Below are 15741 nucleotides of genomic sequence, written 5' to 3'. Positions count from 1 at the left end.
CAGGTTTGGGAGATAATTCTTAATAAAACTAGACCAGAACTAGTCTGCCAGAATCTGCTTAATGTCTCCTGCGGCACCTGCTCAAGAGCTCAGATTTGGGGTAGACCACTTGGGGTAGGAATCTATCAAGTAGCCCCTTTAACTGAACATTGAGTCACTTAGTCAAGGTATTTAATGCTGGATGACACATAATCTAGGGGCTTTGAATTTAGCATCCATTCTGTCTCCAACAGAACAGTATGCAGCATCTCCTCTGTTATGGTCTAACTGCCTATTACTTTGTAAAGTGTTGTTTTCACTGAGCAATTTCCCTTTCCCAGATTCCATTGAAGTGGGGTGCCCCAGGTGGGTTAAAGTGTAACTCTATCTTATATTTGGCAAGCTGCTGCAACTCTCTTTTTTTTCCACCACGGAAGTTTGTCCCCTGGTCAGAGAACAATTCTGCTGGTGTTCCATGTCTGGCAATCAGTCTTCTTAGAGCCATTAGGAAGGAATCTATATCCAGATTAGTGAGGATATCCAAGTGCACACTTCTGGTTGTGAGGCATTTAAAGATAACTCCCCATCTTTTCTCTGTGTGCCTATCCACTTTAACCAGAAAGGGCCCAAAATAGTCAATCTCCATAGAGTGTAATGCTGGTTATGGAGGCGTAGACATGCTGCTGGCAGATCTGACATCTTTGGGACTTGAGGTTTTGCATTTCACCTGCAGCAATCTGTGCAGGTACTGTATGCTGGTGGCGGCGGATAGCTTTTCGACCTCGCAGGATCCAGAACTCTGCAAACAATCTCTCTGGACTGGGGTTGCTGAGTTGAGCATCATAGTCTTGGATCTGAAGCTTAGAGGTTGGATGGCATTGATCTAAGACAATAGGATGTACAGCAGACAGATCTATCTAAATCTTTAGATTGACATAATCTGCCACCAACTCAAATTAGTTCCCTAGCTTCATCAAGCTCTGCTGACAAGTTTAGCAGATGGCTGTTACTTTGGACTGGTTTTCCCCTTTTCAAGAGACCTAACTCCTCTGAGAATCTTGCTGTGGTCTCAGCACTGCAGTACTCTTCAGTGTTGGGGGTACCGCTCTGACCAGCCCATGAAGTGTATGTACTGTAGCCTCTAGAAGTTCCTTCCAGGTGTTGTACTGACTCACATCTGGTATAAGGGACAAATTACTAGGCATTGTAGCTGCAACTCCACAGAATATGGAATTATGAAGTTCTGAAGGATGCTTTTCTGGATTAGTGGGTCATTTGTCTGGACTCTGAAGAAGAAATGGAGGTCCATGACTCCATCTGTTGGGCTCTACCAGATCCTTCAGCTTGTTTCCTCTGGTAATGTCATCAGCAGGATTGTTTGCTGAGTCAACAAACCGCCATGAGAGTTGATCTGTAAGTTCCTGAATTTCTGCCACCCTGGTGCCAATGAATACTTTAAAGCGGCAAGATTTGTAGTGCAGCCAGGACAGATCAGTCGTTGAGTCTGTCTACAAGGTAGTCTTGCTTATGTCCATGGTGAGCTCTCATTTCAGCAGTCTAGGGCTCCCTTTAGGGCTGCACAGATCTCTAATCTGGACCTTCTCACTGAATGCAGTAGCTTTGGTGTAACTCTTGAGCGAGCCATAATGAAGGAGAGATAGGGTTGACCTTCACAATCCACTGTTCTCAAGTAGACGACAGCACAGTAAGCTTGCTCTAATGCATCATAACAACACATGAATCTCACGAGTGATGCTGCTATGGTGATAATTACACTGGGCACCAATTGAAATGAACTGGGCCACACACAAGACACCAAAGTATGTGGTGATTTTAGATCACATGTCACTTACTGTAAGGTGAGTATGTGTGTGTGTGTAGTATGAACATCAGATGGCCCCTCCCTCCATCTCTGAGGCACCAGCTAAATAATTTCACTTTAACAGTATAAGAATTGTCCAAATGGACCATTTGTGAGCTTCAACCTAATCTTTAGAGCTCTTACAGCATTATCAACACAAGGAAGACAGAGTTGTAATAAAATAATTTTTATTTACAAAAATATACACAAGAAAGAAATAACTACTAAATGGTACTAATACACTAAAAAATTATATAAATGAATAGGTAAATGAAAGTGAATAATATGGAAAGATGCAAGTAATTGAATTGGATGTATCAATGGCAGAGGATGACTATTATTATCTTATGGAAAGATAAATTGCTGTAAATTAATAAGGTCAAAGCTCAAAGATTATTTGCTAGACATTTGATACACAGTCTAAGGATCATTAGATGATCAAAAACTGATAGTATACACTAATGCCAAGGTCTTTGGAGAGAAGTTTGGATAGTGATATATTTACACTCTGCTTGATTGATCAGTGAATTCAGTGATAGCGACGTCTTCCACTGGTGGTTCGGGCCATGTTACAGTGGGGAAGGAGCTGGATTTCATTTTCATTTAGGAATGCTGATCTCCTGAAAGCATCGAACTATCAGATTGCAATCTGGAACATGCAGATATACTGTACAGTTGTTATCTTGGCACAAATTTCTTTATCTGAAACATGCAGTTGCACAAAACTTGAAAAGAAGGTTTGCTCGCCACAGCTAAACCTTGTTGCTGGTATGTTTGTAGCTATCTCTCTGGTATGTGGACTTCGAACTTGGTGTTGTTATTGTCTCTTGTAGTGAGACTTGGCACTTGGTCGATGTTCTACTGTCTTTCTTGGATGGAGACTAAGAACGTTGGATGATGTGTTATTCTCTTTCTCTCTCTCTCTCTCTTTGTCAGGTGGAGACTCATGATGCTGGATATTCTGTTTGTGTCTCTCTGGATGGGCTAGTCGGAAAATTTTGTAGTGTTATTCTGTTAGTGTCTCTCTTGGAGTGACTCAGAGATGTTGGAATGCTACTGTTATTGCCTCCTGGAGCGGCAACTAAGCACGAAGGTTTCATATTCTGTTATTGCCCTTGGCTTGCCAGCCAGAAACTCAGAATAAGATTGTGGCTAACTGATTGGCTTTATACCTTCCTATTGAGGAGGAGATTCCAGTTTGGTGCCTTCCTGTTTCAGGATTATTATTGGCAGTGTGTTCCACCCTCCTTTCTCTATGTGGAACTAATTTGCATATTTAAAAGTACACAGTTATTCCCTGTAAGAGGTGTCTGGTAGTTGTCCAAACAGCTTGTCTGATGGCTGCTTTGCATGTGTTTGTGTTACTCCAGCCACGATCCAATCAAAATAGAGCCTTGACAGTTAGGGAGGGGCTCTGCCATAAACTGGCTCTGGAATGTAATTTTGTCATTGTTCACCACACATCTCTCATCCGTTAAAGAAGATACAGTACATATGCTGGAAGAAAGTTAATTCTAGGGAAGACATGCAGCTCTCTCTACCAATCTTCCCAGACTTGTAGCAGTTCTTGTGGCAGTAGTGGGTCATTCCTGTCTCTGTATTTGTCCCAAAGCTGTGTGGGTCATACTGGCTGGATAAGACCTTGTATATATTTTGCATTGTAGGCAATCTTGTATCTCAGGGTGTCAGTCGGATAATGCCAGCTGAGCCCTATGGCTGATTCAGGGGAATATATTCTGTCTTGAGAAAGCCAGAGTTCCAACATAGAAGCATCTCTCTAGAGAGAGCCTTACATTATCCTCTGGCTGGCTATGAGTGATGACATGGTGTTGCATGGCATAGATGGCACAGCACGGACTGCACATGGTGCCAAATGGCAGGAATTACCACTCATACACTCATGGGGGTTTGTCTCTTTCCATGTCCTGCCAGACAAATCGCAAAAGGAGACTATATTCAGGGAGCAAATGGACCTGGTGGAACATGCCTTTAATTTCCCCACTAATGGCAATGGTATGTTTACGAATCATTAACAGCACTTCTAGAAGTGATGGTTCTAAGGTACAACTGGGCAGCAGCAATTGGTTGAGATTCAGACCCTGGTACTAGCAAGAGCAGTTAGATGCAATGCATTTTTATTGGTGTGGGTCACCATGTGGTGTGGAATGTACCACGATTCTCCCTCCTGGGTCACCTCTTTTAGACTTAGTCTCTTGACAACTCCAGTCTGTGCTAGTAACTGGAGTACTGCTCTGCCTTATAATCTGGGTTGGCTGCAGGAGGCTGTGGGGCATGGCTTATTCAATGGCTCGGGGGACCAGGAGTCATCCTGTCCTGCCAGTCTTTGTCTTTGATTGGCCATATTTAGCGAGAGGAGGGCTTACTGAGAGAGCAGCAGGGGGTTTACTCTGATTTACAGCTGCTTGTTTCAATACTTGAAGCTCACTCATCATCTCGTCTTGAGGGTTGACAAAGGGCTCACTGCTGGCAGGCTTTGACTGAGGTTTCTTTTCCTCTGTGTCTGGCCATGGAGGCAGATCTGGCCAGTCTGTATCCTAATATTACTCACCTTCATCACCGGTGAGCAGTTCCTTATTGGATGAAGGCATAAACCCATGGTCTGGATCAAGTATGTGTGATGCATCAGGCAAATTTGGGTCTGAAGGCTAAAACTGAGAGCACACTGCAGCCGGTTGGGTAGTCTGCTGAAGGCTGCGCACTGTCTCTGCAAGTAGTCTAAACTCACATCTGGCCTCTCTGATTTCCGCTAATGTGGCATTCAGGTGCTTTTCTCTGATCTGATGTATCTCAGTCTGGGAGGCTCAAGGTAGATTTGTGGATTTTGCAGATCTGTGGCTGTACTGACTCCACTCGCTTTACTAGTCATCCTCTCCATAGGCTGCATCCCTCAGTTACTGGCGATGGCAAGGAGTGGGGATTGTCATCTTTGCAGCTCCCTTCTCCTGAGAACATAACTCCTCTTCTTGCCCATGCCTACTGTTTCTTGGTACAAGCAAATATCTTTGCTGTTGCACAAAGCCCACCTCATATTCATCATAAAGACCTGGAGGATGGGTTTCACACTGGTTGAGGTCTGGTTGAGACTCTGTCATCCATCTTCTAGAGAGAAAGGACCAACATTGGTTGGGGAGAAATTAAAGAACTGTAATTACAAAGTGTATTGCAGAGTCAGTTTTAATGTGGTAACAATTTCCAGGTGTCTGTTAGAACATAGGATACAGGCAAAGATCATCATAAATCAGCTCTAAAAGTTTTAAACTTGCATAAGAATTGCTGCTGGCTCTGTCAGTCCAAGCATCAGGCTGTGTTAGTGCGCATCATTATGCACCTAGGATGTGCATAAGCAGTTTTTCCCTGTTATTTATAAGATCCTTTCTTACACAATGCATAGGATTTTGGTGCCCATAGAGAAGTCTTGTTTCTAGCCATAGCATGTGGCGGCTTTTATTGTACCACAGTCTCCTTCTTCCTCAGCTCCTGCCCATCAGATATTTCCCTCTCCCTCCAACTAAGCTACCCAAAATAATGCTGCGGGTGTTAGTGAAATAAAAGATCTGATTTCTTATGTACCATTCCAGCTAATAATAGATAGCTATTCCAAACGTGCATTTTGGGCCAGATTCCAATCTGTTAATGAAGTATGATTCAGTTTGCAACCATAGCTGGAATACAGTGTTTTGCGGGAGGTGTGCTTCTGTCTGTCCGTCCATCCGTCCGTCTATCCATCCATCTATGATTCCTGGATATTTACCTAAGTGACTTGTATGGTTAAATAAATGGCATGTATATTTAGTTTCACCAGTAAAAATAACCATACCATATACTCTACATAGTCCAAACTCATTAATTACAACAATTAAACAGAAAATTTATAAACAGCTTGAAGTATTGTTATTTTCACACTGTATTTTCTCTGAAACTCTTGTAGTGAGAATCACCCTGGCACCAATTGAAATGAACTGGGCCTGACACAAGACACCAAAATATGTGGTGATTTTTGATCACACTGTTGGGCCTCATGTATTCAGATAGAAGACAAAGGCAGGCCTAATACAGTCGTAAAAACCTAACTCAAGCCCCCACCTTCCAAGTCATAAATCTTACTGCTAAAAATCGCGCCAAAATCAAACAAAGGGAGTCCAAAACAGACTACAAATCCATGAAGCCTTGCTCACTAAAGGATCGAACTCTCAACTCCTATTGGATGAGGCACACAACAGAACGTCCCTCAAACATGACATCATCAGGAGTTGAAAGACCTCTGAAATGCTTCCAGAATTGGCTTCCAGCGACTTTGTTTGCAGCGTGTGGACGCAGCTCTTCGCTACTCTCCGGTGCAACCTCGTGGCACAAGAAAGTAACGTCCGACTTGAAACTGTAGCCATACAATCTCCATCTCGCTGGACGAGTTGAGATTACTCTGTGTTCAACCGAACACTCTAACGGATCCGAAGGAGACCGCCGAGCAGTTTGCATCTTCATCTGTTTGCCTACAGAAGTGAAGAGATTAAAGATTTCTCTTCCATCTTCAATCAAGTCGACATTTCTGAGTTCTCCGCCAGCCCGCCGAGAATCAACAGCCGTACCGCCCACCGACAGAGCGAGGAAACGGCCTCCCGTCATCACCCGAGCCTCAAGGAACTGGGTCAGAGTTAAAGGACGGAGGAAAACACATTCTACCTGTGTCCTCATGTGATTCAAGTAAGAGGTTTACGTCTGGGCAGAGATAGAATATTATAGTGTGTTATTCTTGTGTTTCAAGGTTTTTGCTTGTACAGTTTACGGACCGCCGTGTCCGCTCATTATTAATACTCAGGGTATTAGTTATCATAAATTTGTTTTGCTGTATTGTGGTCGAACCAAATTGGATTGTTGTGCAATTTCGCCATCGCAGGTGAGACAGCAACTGAGTTCATCCATTAAAGAGTCAAATAACGCGGGACTTTTACGAGCCGTCCACCGCGTCTCTGAGTGATAAACTGACAGCTGTTTTCTCTCCCACGATCGCGAAATTGGCTTTAGGGCCATCATCTCTCTCTCTCGTACTAACCACACACACACACACACACACACACACACACACCTTATGTGTTATAGGATTATTTTTATTTCCATATCTAATCATATCACTGTTTAGTTTGTAGTTGGAAGTCGGAAGTTTATTGACTGCATTGTATTAATTATTAATTGATATTACTGCATAAATAAACTTTGTTTATATTACAAAGAGAAGTGTTTTAGTTTGTTTTGCATACGCCTGTGTCATGCTGATGGGATGTCAGTGCTCGGATTCAAACCTTCATTCATTGTTTTTTTCCCCGAAAATCGATATTCTTCAGATGTCGATTTTCCTAAGAAAACAATCTAATATTGAGACTGTTTTACTATTTGGTTATTAGTCCCTGATTTCAGGGTGGTGCCCCATCAATGTTAATCCTTATTAATATTCTATTGATTTTTGATAATTGATAATTATCTTTGATGATTGAATTTGAATGATCAATAAGCTAGTGTTAATTTTAATTAATGTTTCATCGATGTTAACAATTAACGATTATCTTTGATAATTGTTGATTTAAAGGATTTTAAAAAGCTAACATTGATTCTCATCAATGTTCTATTGATTTCTTTGATAATTATTAATTATTGTTAATAACCAAACTTGCTCCTAAACGTAGCACACTACATTTACTTGAGCCCCATATGAGGTTTTAATGAGTTAGATTCAATTGATTAATTTAAATATTAATTAATAACTACATAAATAATTATTAAATATTTCTGATAGTAACTCTGATCTAAACAACCAGTAAAGCCCTATAATACTTCATTTAAGGTGTATGTGTGTGTGATTATTAATATCAGATGACCCCTCCCTCCATCCTCGGGGCACCAGCTAAGGAGTTTCACCTTAACTGTAAAAGAATAATAAATTAGAAATATGTAAATTGGAGGGAGCTTGTCATCTGATTAATCTGAAGGATTCATGAGTTTCAGCCTAACCCCTAGAGCTCTTCTGTATCATCAACACAAGGAACACACAGTTTTAATAAAATGAGTTTTATTTTCAAAAAGATAAACAAGAATAACTAATAAAACTACAAAATGGTACTGATATGCTAAAAGATAACAAATGAATAGGTAAATAAAAGTGCATAGGATGGAAAAATGCAAGTGGTTGAATTGGATGTAGCAATGGCAAAGTATGACTGTTATCTTATTGAAAGATAAATTGCTGTTTCTCTGTTAATTATTAAGGTGAAACCTTATTTCTATTCAAACAAATAACTCATAGATTATTTGTAAGACATTTAATACACAGGTTATGTAATCTAAAGAACATTAGAACATCATAAACTGATAGTACACACTAATGCCAAGGTCTCTTGAAAGAGGTTTAGTAAATATATTTACGTTCTCCTTGATCATCTATGAGTTCGGTGACATCTTCCACTGGGGATCAGGGCATTACAGTGGGGAAAGAGATGGATTCCATTTCAACAGCCTTGGACACAAAGGAGCTGAGGAATGCTGATCTCCTGGAAGCACAGAGAGGGTTCTTGCAATCTGGAACACGCAGATATAAAGCCCTTATGTCGGTGCAAGATTCATAATCTGGAACACGCAGATGCACGAAACTTGAAGAGAGGGTTTGCTCATCAGAGCTAAACATTGTCTCTGTAGTTATCTCCCTGGTATAGGGATTCTGAACTTGGTGTTGCAATAGTCTCTTGTAGTGAGACTTGGCACTTGGTCGATCTTGTTCTGTCTCTCAGATGGAGACTAAGAACATTGGATGACCTGTTATCTTCTCTCTCATGGAGTGAGTCTTAGCATGTTGGAGGGTTTGTATTCTGTTACATCTCCTACCACTCAGGCCAAAGATTCAGTATGTTCGTTATTATTCTGTTATTACTTCTCTCTCGTAGAGTGAGACCAGAACAAAGGTGTTTTAGAAGTGTGTCCTGTTAATGACCCTCTGGACTGGGACTCAGGACGTTGATTATTATTCTGTTATTGCTCCCAAACTCGAACAGCCAGGAATTCAAAACAAAGGTGTAGTCATCCGGAGGATTGTTTTATACCTTCCTGATGAGGAGGAGATTTCAGTTTGGCACTTCTTGTTTCAGGGTTATGATTGGCTGCTGAGATTGGAGTGGACCCATACAGTGTGGCTCTCCCTGTCTTCTCTGTGTGGAACATTTGCATATTTTAAAGTACATAGTTAGAACAATGTCTTTAAAGTCTCATCTACGTGTAGCGCCCTCTACCCTTAACTATTAAATGGGTGGAGCACCCGAGTTCCTATGGTGTGTCTCTCGACTTTAAAAATATAAATCCCCTCTAGTATCCTATTAACTACTGTGACAAATTAAATGAATAACCCTTTTAAATTCCCTTTTAGGTGTAATATGATTACCCTAAAATATGGAGATTTCCATCAACACAAAAGGTAAATATCAAGAAATAACAATTATATTTATTAATCACATGTAGAATGAATAAAAATAAAATAAATTACTTGTCTGTCTTTTCAGGTACAAAAAATAATAAATGTGTCCCTTTAACAATACAAATGTATTGCCTTCTTTTCTGAATGAATATTCCTACTAGTAATGTCCCAAATTTACAAGACAATAAAGTAAAAATAAAATGCAAGAATGAAATGAACGTTCACATTAAATATTCCCAAAGGAACTATTAATCAGATCACATTTTGCTAAATGAATATATGAAATCAATATTTTACAATATATCAGTGCACTTGGACTTAAATAAAATTAGAATTCCAAATAAACACTTGTTTCAGTAGGATTTTCCAACCTTATTACAGTTTAACACTTCCAAAATGAAAATATAAATCTCTACTGAATTATGTTAACAATCAATAGTTAATTGTGGGTCCACACACACTCATACTCTCACACACCCACCCGTTGCAGGCCTGTTAGTGGCTTGAGAGCATTGTGGCCTTAAAAACATACAAATGGCCTCTTCACTCTAAAGAGCACACCAAGTAAAATAAATATCACCTGAACTCCTCTCTGGAATCCAAATGAACCCAACGATCATCCACGAACTCCACGTAGATAAGCGATTTGTCCGTAACCACTCCCAGCAGTCCGCTGAATTAACGGCAAATCTTCTTACTCTCGACGTCTGTAGTCTACTCAACTCCAGCCACGTTTAAAGATCACTAAATAATGCTATGAGTCACTTACTCACAGTTACTGAAACAAAATAAATGTAAAACTCCGGATTAAATCTCACATTACATCCGATACTCTTGATGCACGCAGTTTTCTCTCACATAGATATCTGACGAACTCACACAGCTTTGTGTTGCGCTGTGCAGCGAACTTAGTTCAATCTAAGTCATTTAAACTCTCATAAACAAAATCAACACAATCAATCACATAAGCAGTGTCATAAACTCTTATCACCTTATGAGATGAACTTAACACAATTAGTTAGTGCTTCAAAAATAAACTTTCTTTCCCGTAAACGCACAAGCAAATCTTATGACTTCTCTCTCCAATCAGCTATCTTCTCTCTTTCCTTCTATATCCAATCACAAACCATATCCCCTCATAGAGGCGGGATTAAACTAAATAAATGACCAATCATCAATTAAATGAACAAACTTGCTGGCAAAAACCACGTTTTTTGACAAGTACATTACAAACAAACTTGCTTAATGTATGTAACTCTTAAAGAAACATACTTAATTATTTCTTTATTTCACAAACAAGAAACAAAACCCCAAATAAACCTTATTCATTAAATGCACATTATTTATGTTAATAATGTCCCCATCTTTGAATAATAATACCAACCATAAATAAAATAATAAGAATTACCCTACCCGGGTTACATATGCATTGTTCCTTTTCCAAACCTCTTTAAAAATACTCTTGGAATTTTTCTGAAGATATAAAGACCAAACATAATATTGAAAGATTAAATATTATACATGCATTAATTTATACCACCATAGTTCAGTTTGTGTGAACTATTGTGCTAATTGAACAACTGCAATTTACATAAACAGTTCTGTGATCAAACATGGAGTGGATGTGTTGCCGTTGTTGTCCGTGCTAGGAATAAAAGTTTGTGTGTAAAGATTTGTCTTTGTGGCTTCTTTGTTTCAGCTTTTGCAACCTCTGCTTCGAGAGGTATTGAAGATATTTATGGCCCTTCTAATCTCTTGTATTAGGTCAAACCTTAGGATGGGGGGTTTAAGATGTTGCAAAGAAACAACTCGGTTGAAACAACCAATGAGAAGTCTTTCCTAATGTGTTGGAAGTTCCAGGCCTCACTTTCTGAAGTATCTGGTAGTTGTCCAAGCAGCTTATCTGATGGCTGTGCTTAGCATTTGTTTGTGTTGGTCCTGCCATGATCGAATCAAAATGGAGACAATGTTGTTTGCCTTGACAGTTATAGAGGGGCTATGCTATAAACTGTCTCCTGGAATGTCATCTGGTCCGATTGTTCACCACACTCGGCATATGAGCCAAACTATCACTGGACAGATCATAGTTTAAGAGACCTGACTGCAGTCATAACTCAATTTTGCATTTTGCCTTTGTAGGGCAGTATAATAGTTTTGAAAATGTAATGTAAATGTACATTTCCATTTTAACAATTAATCACAAAAGTCAAAGAGAAATAATCATCATCATTTAATATTATATCATTTGTTCCCATCTGTGTTCAAATTTTAGGTTCTGAATATAATATGTTATTAATTCTCACATCTTGTATATTTACATCTACACCATCCTTGTATTCATCCTTGATATTATTTCTTTCCTTGGACTGCAGTACGGGGAGTTGGCATCAGGGCAACCGCCCTTTTGGTATTTATGCTGAGACGCTCCTTGATGCAGCTCAGGGCTTGGGTTATGGTGAGACCACCCTGATCTTTTTGGACTCAAGATGGCGCCGAGTATGGCTGCTGCGTTGCGAGCTCCGACACAACATTGTAGTTTTTTGTTTGTTTTGTTTACAATTCTTATGTTTTTTGTCTTGGATGTTGTCTGCCTTATTGTCTACGACAGATAAACACTTTTGGACATTGGTTCTGCAATTACACACCATAAACCGGACTTCAAATTCCTCGATGCCGACCCGCTGTTTACAAACATGCCGGAGCCCTTTGTCTGGGCTGCCCGCCGCGGAAACGCAAAAGGAAAAGGGGAAACAGAGCCGGCGTTCTCATCAGAGTAAGACGTCGTGCAAATCGACCCCCGCTACCCAGTATTCCACTGGCAAATATTCAGTCTCTGGATAACAAGCTCTGCGAGCTGATAGCGCGGATCTCTTCCCAACGAGAAACGAGGGACTGCTGCATTATCTGCCTTACAGAAACTTGGATGTCTGTGGAGATTCCAGACTCAGCCATTGAACCCGAGGGGTTCTCCGTGCACTGAGCGGACAGAGCGAAAGACCTCTCAGGTAAAAGCAGAGGTGGTGGTGTATGTTTTATGATCAACAAATCCTGGTGTGATCAGAGGAACGTACATTCTATCAAGTCTTTCTGCTCTCCTGATCTGGAATTTCTCATGCTTCTGTGTCGACCATTCTGGCCACTGAGGGAATTCACAGCGGTCATTATCACTGCTGTGTACATCCCACCACAAGCCGACACAGACCGGGCACTCGAGGAACTGTACGGGATTATAAGCAAGCAGGAAATCGCGCACCCCGAGGCTGCGTTCATTGTGACCGGGGACTTTAACAAAGCCAATCTCAAATCAGTCGCACCAAAATACCACCAACACATTACTTTTAACACACGAGGGGACCGGGTTTTGGACCATTGCTACTCTCCCTTCCGGGATGGCTACAAATCCCTCCCCCACCCACCATTTGGCAAATCGGACCACTCTTCCATTCTGCTTCCGCCTGCTTACAGGCAGAAACTGAAACAGGAAGCACCCACCCTCAGAACGACCCAGTGCTGGTCAGAACAATCAGACTCTACACTACAAGACTGTTTTGATCACGCGGATTGGGAGATGTTCCGGTCCGCCTCTGATGACAACATCAAACTTTACGCTGATAGCGTAACGTGTTTCATCAGAAAGTGCGTAGAGGACGTTGTTCCGACCAAAACAATATGGATCTATCCGAACAAGAAACCTTGGATTAATAGCGATGTTCGCGTGACACTTGATGCGCGGACCTCCGCTTTTAATTCCGGGAATGCGGAGGAGCATAAACAAGCCAGTTATGCCCTCTGAAAAACTATCAGAACAGCAAAACGCCAGTACAGGGACAAGATTGAAGGACAGTTCAACACCACCAAGTCTAGAAGCATGTGGCAGGGAATTAACATCATCTCGGACTTTAAAGGGAATAAAAACTCTGCCGTGAACACCGCTGCCTCTCTCCCGGATGAGCTAAATACTTTTTATGCTCGTTTCGAGGGAAATAACACCGCCCTCGTGGAGAGAGCTCTCACGGCTGAAGCTACAGAAGTTAGTTCACTCTCCGTATCTGTAGCGGATGTAACCCGATCCTTCCGACGGGTGAATATCCGCAAAGCCGCAGGTCCAGATGGCATTCCGGGCCACGTCATCTGAGCGTGTGCGAACCAGCTGGCTGGTGTTTTTACAGACATTTTCAACCTTTCCCTCTCCTTGTCTGTGGTCCCCACATGCTTTAAAACATCCACCATTGTGCCTGTTCCAAAGCAATCCAAAATCACTTGCTTAAATGACTGGCGTCCTGTTGCTCTGACCCCCATCATCAGCAAATGCTTTGAGAGACTAATCAGAGATTACATCTGCTCTGTGCTGCCTCCATCACTGGACCCATTGCAGTTTGCTTACCGCAACAACCGCTCCACTGATGATGCCATTGCATCCACAATACACACTGCTCTCTCCCACCTGGAAAAAAAGAACACTTATGTGAGAATGTTGTTTGTAGATTACAGCTCAGCATTCAACACCATAGTGCCCTCTAAGCTTTATGTGAAACTCTGGGCTTAAACAGCTCGCTGTGCAGCTGGATCCTGGACTTCCTGTCAAGCAGACGCCAGGTGGTTAGAATGGGCAGCAACATCTCCTCATCACTGACCCTCAACACTGGAGCCCCGCAGGGCTGTGTTCTCAGCCCACTCCTGTATTCTCTGTACACACATGACTGTGTGGCAACACACAGCTCCAGTGCCATCATTAAGTTTGCTGATGATAGGACGGTGGTAGGTCTGATCACTGACAATGATGAAACAGCCTACAGAGAGGAGGTGCACACTCTGACACACTGGTGTCAGGAGCACAACCTCTCCCTCAATGTCAGTAAGACAAAGGAGCTTGTGGTTGACTTCAGGAGAAGAGAAAGGGAACACAGCCCCATCACCATCAATGGAGCACCGGTGGAGAAAGTCAGCAGCTTCAAGTTCCTGGGTGTCCATATCACTGAGGAACTCACATGGTCCATCCACACTGAGGCCGTTGTGAAGAAGACTCATCAGCGCCTCTTCTTCCTGAGACGGCTGAGGAAGTTTGGAATGAACCGCCACATCCTCACACGGTTCTACACCTGCACTGTAGAGAGCATCCTGACTGGCTGCATCTCCGCCTGGTACGGCAATAGCACCGCCCGCAACCGCAAAGCCCTGCAAAGGGTGGTGCGAACTGCCAGACACGTCATCGGAGGTGAGCTTCCCTCCCTCCAGGACATATATACCAGGCGGTGTGTGAAAAAAGCTCGGAGGATCATCAGAGACTCCAGCCACCCGAGCCATGGACTGTTCTCACTGCTACCATCAGGCAGGCGGTATCGCAGCATCAGGACCCGCACCAGCCGAGCTTCTTCCCCCAAGCAGTCAGACTTTTGAACTCTTGATCTCTCATGATCATATACATCAGCACTGCACTTTATTACACTTATTATCTCACACTGGACTGTCATAAATTATATTCTCTCTTAACAACACACTGGCAACTTACTATCAACCGACAGCCTGATTGTCAATACAGTACAATACAACCTACTGTATATTTTATATATACTCTATATACTATTTTTATTGTATAATGTGTATTCTATATTGTGTGTATTGTATACTGTACATTGTATGTTATTATTTGTATATTGTGTTGTGTGTAATTATGTGTATATTAGATTTTAAATTGTGTTGTGTAAATCTGATGTTTATTGTAAATTGGTATATGTCACATCACTTTCACGCCTACTATGTTGCTCGGAACTGCACCCAAGAATTTCACACACTATTACACTTGTGTATATGGTTGTGTGACAATAAAAGTAATTTGATTTGATTTGATTGATCTATTTATTCCTGTCCAGACTGGATGAGCCTTTGGATTGCGAGTTGTGGGGAGACCTGCAGGCTTGGTCCTTCTGGGATGTGGTAGATCACGTCTGTGACATCATGGAGGAAAGGTTCCTACTCGGCCTATGGGAATCCAACTTTGATGCTCCCACCACCCAGCCCCTGCCAGCTCCTCAAGCTTCAACCACAGTGGACCGCCAGGAGGAAGAAGAGCCCGCAGCTGACTGCCAGGAGGCGGAGTAGCCCGCAGCTTACCGCCAGGAGGCAGTGGCCATTACAGCAGCAGTGTTTCTCGCCACCCGGAAGAGGAGGAGGAGAAGGGCACATATTCTTCAGCTGCTGCCAGCGTCCATGGCCACAGACGCCATTCTCCAGTTGCCGCTGCCAGCGTCCACAGCCACGGAGGCCATTCCCTCGCTGCTGCCAGTGTTCACGGCCATGGAGTCCATTCCCCTGCTGCTGCCAGCACCCATGACCATGGAGGCAGTTTCCCTATTACTGCCGATGCCAACGGCCACGGAGGCCATTCACCTGCTGCTGCCAGCGCCCACGGCCATGGAGGCTGTCCCTT

The sequence above is a fragment of the Myxocyprinus asiaticus genome, chromosome 34, assembly GCF_019703515.2.
Source record: "Myxocyprinus asiaticus isolate MX2 ecotype Aquarium Trade chromosome 34, UBuf_Myxa_2, whole genome shotgun sequence".
NCBI lineage: Eukaryota > Metazoa > Chordata > Actinopteri > Cypriniformes > Catostomidae > Myxocyprinus > Myxocyprinus asiaticus.
This window is presented reverse-complemented; position numbering follows the sequence as displayed.